The sequence below is a fragment of the Equus quagga genome, chromosome 13 (genome assembly GCF_021613505.1).
Source record: "Equus quagga isolate Etosha38 chromosome 13, UCLA_HA_Equagga_1.0, whole genome shotgun sequence".
Taxonomy (NCBI): domain Eukaryota; kingdom Metazoa; phylum Chordata; class Mammalia; order Perissodactyla; family Equidae; genus Equus; species Equus quagga.
In genome coordinates, this window is record NC_060279.1 from 72,453,147 (window position 1) to 72,461,588 (window position 8,442).

The following is an 8,442-nucleotide window of genomic DNA, read 5'->3' on the forward strand; positions in this document are numbered from 1 at the left end:
CTTGAAAAAGACCTGCTTTGCGTGTGTAAGGATAGGCAATGGAGGGGCTGCAGCGCGGGCGTCATTGCGAAGCAGAGGAAGGATGTCTGAGTCAGAAGGAGTTGGAACGCCGGATCTGGGTGGGTGTGGCTTCCAACGCCAGGTGAACCGAGGCAGCTGGTTATGTCTGAGTCATGTGCATACTCAAGTACTGGGTAGTCTACAGGCTGAACTCACCTGGGTGCAGTTTTCTGGGTTCACTTTCTATTTCCCATGGATGAAATCACACGTAAGCTAACACAAATGCTCAGATTGCTCCCTTATACATGGGTCGTGCTGGAACTCACGTTTTCAAAAAGTATTGTGGCAGAACTGATTGTACTGCATTATGTCTCCTAGGGTAGTTTTATTTTAAAATTACTTTCATTTCTCCTTACATTTAGGGCATTACATTGATGTTTGGGAATTACATATATAAGTAGCTTACGTTGACTACCACGTTCATTTCACAATAACAGAAGCAGCGTTACAAAATATATTATGGAAGGAGGGTATATTATGAGAGGGTTGAGAACCTCTGTTCTAACCTACCAGGTGGTTGTTAAAGAATTGTTGTTCTGGGGTCGGCCCGGTGGCCGAGTGGTTAAATTTGCGAGCTCCACTTCAGCGGCCCAGGGTTTGCCATTTCGGATCCTGGGCACAGACCTATGCACTGCTCATCAGGCCATGCTGTGGTGGCGTCCCACATAGAAGAATTAGAATGACCTACAACTAGGATATACAACGATGTACTGGGGCTTTGGGGAGAAAAAAATGGGGGCGGGGGGAGATTGGCAACAGATGTTAGCTCAGGGCCGATCTTCCTCACTAAAAAATAAAAGAACTGTTGTTCTACACATTTGTTATTCCTCTGTAGTAAGTGTCAGCCATAGACTTGATGTGTGTCTCCCATTCCGCCATTCAAATGATTGAAGTGATTTTTTCCAGGACAGGACTAAAGAAAGAGTTCAGGTCATGCCACTGAAAATCACGCTTCAACACTTCCATCAACCAGCACCCTAGGCATTCATTCGGTCCCCAAACCACCTAACCTTTCATCTCTGTCTGTCTTGTTCAGAGGCTAGCAAAAGAAACCCTGCCGACGGCCTTCCTGATGTTTAGCCAGCCCGTGCTGCCTGCCACATTCACACAATCCCCAAGGCTAAAATCCTCACCAAGGAGAGAGCACATGTCATTGATCTTTTCTGGAAATGCCGGTGCCCACCGATGTTCCTCTTAGAAAATGGCGCCCTGAACGGAAACGGGTGGTCCGTGGTCTGATCGGCACGGGCATGTCAACAGATGCATATAGCACCTACTTTGTTTCTGTGTTTGTTTTTATAAATGGAGCCCTTTTCAAAAGAAAAGGAAAGTGATTCTTGGGTTGGAGCAATAGTTCTCAAATCCAGCCCCCTGAGTAGCATTTTAGAATACATCTGCCCAGGCCCCACTCCAGATCCAGTAAGGCAGAATTTCTGGAGGCAGATCCTGGGAATTGGTATAAAAAATGATTTTTGCAGGAGTTTCTGGTGTGGAGCAGTCACGCTTAGAAGCAAGCCTCTCAATCATGATCTGTTCCTTCAAGTGAAAAAGTAGCGAATGCCAATGTGTGCCAAGGACTATGCTAGAGGCTGGGGTTTTCTCACTTGTAAGATATACACAGTATATAATTCAGAGTAAAGATGGTCACACAAAGGGCTAGTGTTATGACAAAGCAGTGTTTCTCAATCTTTTCTCATTATTGCCACCCTAAAATCAAGCATTTTTAGGTATCTTTTTCCTAATCTTCTCCCACCATGAAATTTTATATACTGTATATCTATTTATGTATTGTATGTATATCTGTGTTATATTCATTAGAAAAATAATATTTTTGTCCCCCATGAACAAATTTTTGCCCCCTTGGGGACAATTTTGCCCCCACTGGGAATGCATGTGATTGAGATCTACAGAAAGGATGGTGGGAGCACAGAAAAGGAGGTGACTCACTGCCTGGGACGGTCAGGGAGGACAGAGAGGGAAGTGACACTTGAACTGGGTTTTGTAGGATGAGTAAGATTTGCCAGCTGGGAAAAGGGAGGGGAAGCGGTTCTAGAAGGAACAGCTTCCAGGCACGTTTGCTAAATGTTTGCCTAGCATGGTGTGCTCTGAGATCTACACGTCCACAGAAAGAGTGAGGAGTTTAAAAATACAAATTTGAGCAACTTTAAACGCAAACTGACTCTGATGAGGTATCAAATCCTGGAACCCTTTTTGGGGTTGAGGTGCACAGGGAGCAGAAACTGGGAAGAACATTGGGTTATTAAAGGTAGGCATCTGGTTCCTTTAATTTCAGCCTATGTCTCAGATGGAAAGACTCCTGAGTAATAAATAATAGAGCACACTTTGGGCAGAGTTCATTCACCACACTCCCAGACACATTCCGAATACCATTCAAAGCAAGTCGTGAAAGCTCTGATTAATATACAACACAGAGCTCTCTCTATCTACTCTCAAGGGTACAAATACTGCTGAAAAGCCAGTTCCTTTAAAAGCTGAGCATCTAACACCACCTTGTGAATGATAATAAATGGCAGGCTAAGCCAGAAGGTAGACTGGCCCTCTGTCTGGGTCTGCAAGTTTTATATACACAGAAATACATGTCCGTTCTTCAGCCAAGAGAACAAGATCATCTTCCGGTGAAATGAGATTCCCCAGGAGACTTCTGGTATTTCCCAATTCCAGCTTGGTCAGAAATAGCAACCCCAACTCTCATGGGTTGTTTCCTTTCTTTTTTTTTCCCCCCCTTCATATTTCCCATTCAAACTACACTAGGAATGTGTATCTACATGCTGTTAAAATAATATGGCAGTTATTTTTCCTAAGATCAGAGGAGTTTAGGGTTTTTCAACAACCTCAAGTCCTTCCCTGGCCTCATGGAGCTTGTCAGCTACTAAGAGAGAGAAGCACTGAGCACAAAACTACACAACTAATTTCAAAGGTGATCATGACAAGGAAGAATTAATTAGTATTAGACAAATGCAACGAACATCATTTAGAACCTACAACTTCATGTGTAAATCAAGATGCTTCACACTGTGCAGCACACCGCAGAAAATTCGAATTTACATTATGGGTGAGGAAAAAGAAGAGAAAGCCAGTCTTCATGAAAGAAACATGACCGTGTTTGCCCTCTCTAATCACTATAATCAGAACTCCATCCATTTGAATGGGTACTCTCCAGCATTAGATTTATTTCTCAATGGTCATCACGGGCCCAAAGAGAATTATGCAAGGATATTACAGCACTGTTTGAAGAAGAAAAAGTAACAATCTAAGTGTCCATCAAAAGGGGACTAGTTACATGCATAGCGTATGTCCACGCAGTATTCGAAAGAATGGACTAGGGCTATATAGACTAATATGAAACTACATCCAAAAAATACCTTTGGGTAAAAAAAAGTGAAGTGCGGAGTGTGCTTCCATTTGTGTGAAATTTAAGGAAAGGCACACAGGTTCAAATAAACTTGCACATACACAGAATATGTCGGGAAGAACACATAAAACATGATGACGGTGGTTGCCTCTGGAGGGGGAGTGGGGGTTATGAAGGTCAGAAGTGGTAAAGAGACATAGTGTTCATTATATTTACTTTACTATTATTGGAAATTTGCCACATCTGGTTAGAGAAAAATCATCTTAAACAGCATATATGGAGAAAAGTAGTGTAACCCAACAACAGAAATTATAGTCACGTGTTGCTTAATGACAGGGATGGGTTCTGAGAACTGTGTCGTTAGGCAATTACATCATTGTGCGAACATCATAGAGTGCACTTACACAAACCTAGATGATGCAGCCCACTACACACCTAGGCTGTATGGTACTCATATACGGGACCACCGTCATTTATGCGGTTCATCATTGACCAAAATGCAGCACGTGGCTGTATTCATTTTGTAATCTACCCTGCATCTCAACTGTTCGCTTAACAGGATTCTCTAAATGTTTAGAAATAAGGTAAGTGGGATTAGGTGGGTGGAGAGCGAAGTTCAAACACTATTGGGTGGAAGCGGGAAAGTACAGAAAGAGGGGTGAAGGTTGACGTGAGCAGCAGACAAGGATACGTGGGCTCTCCATCACAAAGGTTGAAGGATGCACCTCTGGTGGGAAACATGACATTAGGGAGTACACAGATGCTTCATCAGATAAAATTGATTCACATAATGAAAACATTATGCCCTTTTCAAATCTTTTTTATTCCTCGGATATAGTAAAACAGGAAGTCTCAGTCTGGTATGAGTATGTCTTTATGAACTCTCGACACTTTCCTGGAGTTAAAATTTGATAACAGTGTTTTGATTAAATTCTATTTCTTTTCACTCATATCCTTCTTAGAACAAGTGACTCTAGTCCCCATCTACAGCCTTGAAACAAACTCCCTTCTAAAATAAATGTATTTAATGTTGATTTTTTTAAATGAGCAATTTTAAGTGAAAATATTAAGTCACAAGGGCTACGGGGAGATGTCAAAAATTGTGCACGTGATACACGAATGACTGTAGTTTAGGACGCAGTGACTCGAAAGAAAAATCATTCTCAGCCTAGAGCAGAGAAGTTGCCCCGTTGTGGAGTAGTGATTCTTGTTGGTTTTTTATTTTCATCTCACCTAACAAGCACGGCATAAAAATGAGGGAGGTTTTTCAGGAAGCTGCAGTTTCATTCTATTGCCGATGGTATTTAACAAGAATATCATTAGTTTCCTAGAGCCAACTCTGAATGACTAAGAATACTTAGGACCAAAACTGCAGGCACAAACTCTGAAGGCCTAATTAGAAGTACGCTCCCAGCCCCCGTGCGTAACACTGGCCCTTTTGTTAGCATCTCATGAGAGGAGAGACACCTCAACTGAAATCACATTTTCCTACTTGCTCCCTCCCCAGTTCCACCACTTTTTCGTTAGCTAATCCCAATTAGAACGCTTTTTTACTAAAGCCATAAATCTCTGCCACTCTTGATGAGCATAAATTATATAGTAAATAACTGTATTCTGTGTCTGTCCAGAAAAATAAAAATCTTTTTTTTTACAGTCCAAGGGACTTAGAGCTGCTAAATCAACACTCATGCCTTTTGATTTGGGAGTTTTCCCCTCTCTCATCTATCACTCGTCTATAAAAGCAACGCTTCTTCTAGGAAGAAAATTACCACCAATGCCCTTCTCTAAAATTAACCATAATCAAATTAGGTTTTTTCTTCCTATTTGTGAGCAATTTAAGATAGCAGGAAAAGCTTGATCACTGTGTTAAGATCTATCTCTGCCATTTACTGGCTGAATGACCTGGGACACGGATGCTGGCTCAAACCCGGGCCTGTATCATCAATGAGAAGACACACCTCATAGGATTTTGTTTCAAAATAAATGAAGAAACTTAACAGACAATGTTTAGCACACTGCCTGGCACACAATATATGCTCATTAATATTAGTTGTTCACATTGTGTAAACAAAAGTCATTTTTTTTGTTCCTTTTGTGGCCAGCAATTGCTCAACCCAACATTTCATATGTTAAACTAATTAAAAGAAACATACTTTATCCTGTGATTGATTTTCAAACTCATTTATCGGTCATTTCTCTATGGTTTAATTTAATTAAACTGAGCAGCATATCAAATATTGATTTTAATAAAATCTTGATTAAGATTCGAGTAATCATCAAACACAGTTTTTCATACCGTTCCTGAATTTCAATGGAACCAACCTGAAAACCAATTTGCTTTTAAAATAAAGAAGTGATTTTCTAAATGTGTACGCCTCAGGCCATTTTCAGAAATAAAGAAAAAAATGTCCTCCCAATCTTTTTTACTAGCAAAGATAAGCAGCAACGTCTGCCTAGGATTTTAAAAAGCTTAACAGTCAGTCACTCTTCTCCCATCGGTAGTGGAAGGGAAGAACAAGATAGAATCAATTCCTCTGACAAATATTAATTTAGCACTTACAGTGTACAAAGCAGTGCCCTACATTGTCCAGCGCACGTACAGGTAAGCAAGAACTAATCCTATAGCCGCTTTTAATGTATAGAAAAATTTGACCACACATGAAAGTCCTTAATTTTATTAAATAATAACCAGAGAAGTACATGTATTCCAACTCTTGAAATTACTCTGTCGTGTAATTTATGTGTATAGACTCATTCTTAGGAGAATATAAAGCAAATGTGATGGTATCAATTATCAATAGTATCATATTAGCAATTCACCACCAGACGTTTAAGTTAAATATTTGGTTTGATAGTTTGCTAAAAAAATTTCTAGCCTATAGCTATTGCAGCAGTGCCACCTAGAGGATTCTGGAAAGTAACACAGGGTCATCTCCCCCAACAGGCCCTTCTTCCTATTGAGGGGGAAAGAAAGGCGGCTACTGCATTTTCAGCATCTTATGTCATTTAAGCCATTTTAATTCCATCCACATCATTTAGCATGTTCTTAAATTTTGAATTTTTCTGGAAGAGCTCAATGACATTGAATAGTCTCGAAATCACAATGCAATCGGGCAACGGATTCCAATCTTCCTCCTGGAGGGGGAGGTGGTACTGGGTGTATGCTGGAGCATCTCACGTCCTGCGACATTATGACTTGAGCCATAGCTGTCCCCTCCCCCCAACACACACACGTCCTCATTCTGTCTTGATCCCAGACACGTGAGCCCCTCAACAGATTGGATATTTGGTAACAATTCCTGAGCTACTGTCCAACGTTTGTTCAGAGGAGTTGAAATAAAATTAATTTTCTCTTGTTAAAATTGTTTACACCAGCAGATCCACTTACTAATTTCCTTCCACCTGGCAAAGCTGAAACAATGTTCTGGGGGATGTGGTTGAAAGAGACATGACAAAACATTTCCCACTTTCTTATCGTTCTCATTCCCTCTTCCATTATTTTTTATAATTTTTCTCAACCTGGAAACATTTTTGGAGGCATATTAAAAGGATTCAAATTTAGATAATAAAATAAGTCAGCTCGTCACAGGAACTAGCACTCTTCTTGCCTTATTTGGCCTTATTTGGTTTCAGAATTTCAGCCAAGTTTGCTGACTCTCAGCTGACTGCCACCTCACAGGAGCATGACAAAAATGCAGTCAATATGGCCAGGCCGCGAGGCTAAAGGGAGGACTCATCTTCATTTCCACTGGAGGGCGCTGGCCGCCACAGCGGGAGGGGCCTCATTCGCATTTTGTCAGGCAAGGCTTTCAATGTAGAAACCTAAGTCAACCCGCACTTTGAAGGCAGGGTTCCTACCTCGGCACACTGGTACGGGGGGTGAGGGGGCAGTGGCTCGTTCATGGCAATGCTCTAAATTTCAGGTAATGCACTTGGACCCAACTTATCAAAGGAATGCTAGGTGTTTCCTAGAGAAATCTTTTCCCCATTCTGTTTGCTAAACTCATACCAAACTACAATAATTTTAGTTCTTTGAAACGTCTTCATTTTTCTTGCCACGCTTTTCCCTCTATTCAACCTCCACACCTATTCACCTAAGGAATGTCTCCTTTATGACTCAGCTTAGATATCACTAACTCCAGGAACCTTTCAGGAGCCCCTGACACTGGGTCAAGATGACCTCTCATGTGCCCCAGTTGCAACCTATACTTCCCCCATGAGGAGCTGGAGGCATGGTTTTGTAATTACTGGTTTATTAACCATACCCCCCACTAGGATGTAGGGGCCATGAAAGCAGGGCACCTTTCTGTCTTATTCACAGTTGTGTTCCCTGCATGCCCACTATTCTGGCTCAAATACTCCACCAATATTGTGGAAGGAATGATTGCCCTAAGTGTGATCCATCTTGGGAAGGATTCTGATGTTCCATGCATTGTCTCCATCTCTTTGCCTTCCAAACATGTGCCTCAATATCCACCTTTCTTTTTCCTCCCATACCTTGTTCTTGTAATCCCTAAAGTGGGCAAGAGTAAGGCCCAAGATGCCACAAGGTAAGCTGCTTCTTGCTAGTCAAGGCTTGTGACAATTCTGTTTGGCAATCTCTTCATGAACTACAGACTTATTCTAGGATCCGTAGACAACCCATCTCAATTCCTGAGTTAGATGTAAGAGAAGTGGCCAAAAAAAAAAAAAAAAAAAAAATTACAGAGGGGATCTTTCTGGGAAGTCTGGGGTGCTGTTATGAAGCAGCAGTCAGCTGGGAGCGAGATGAGACCCCTTCCTCTTTCCAAGCAAGTGACAAAGTCCTCTTCTCTCTTGTATGCAGTTGGCACGACAGCCCAGAAAGAAGACAAGGGAGTTCAACTTTGTTTCTGGTTCAGCCACTTACTGTGTCCATGGAAGGACGATGATATTTTGGAACTAGAATAGCCAAGGGTCATCTAGGTAGCTTGAAGAGTTTAAAATAGGCACTCAAATACAGAGTCAGAGCCATCCTGGGAAGTACCAGA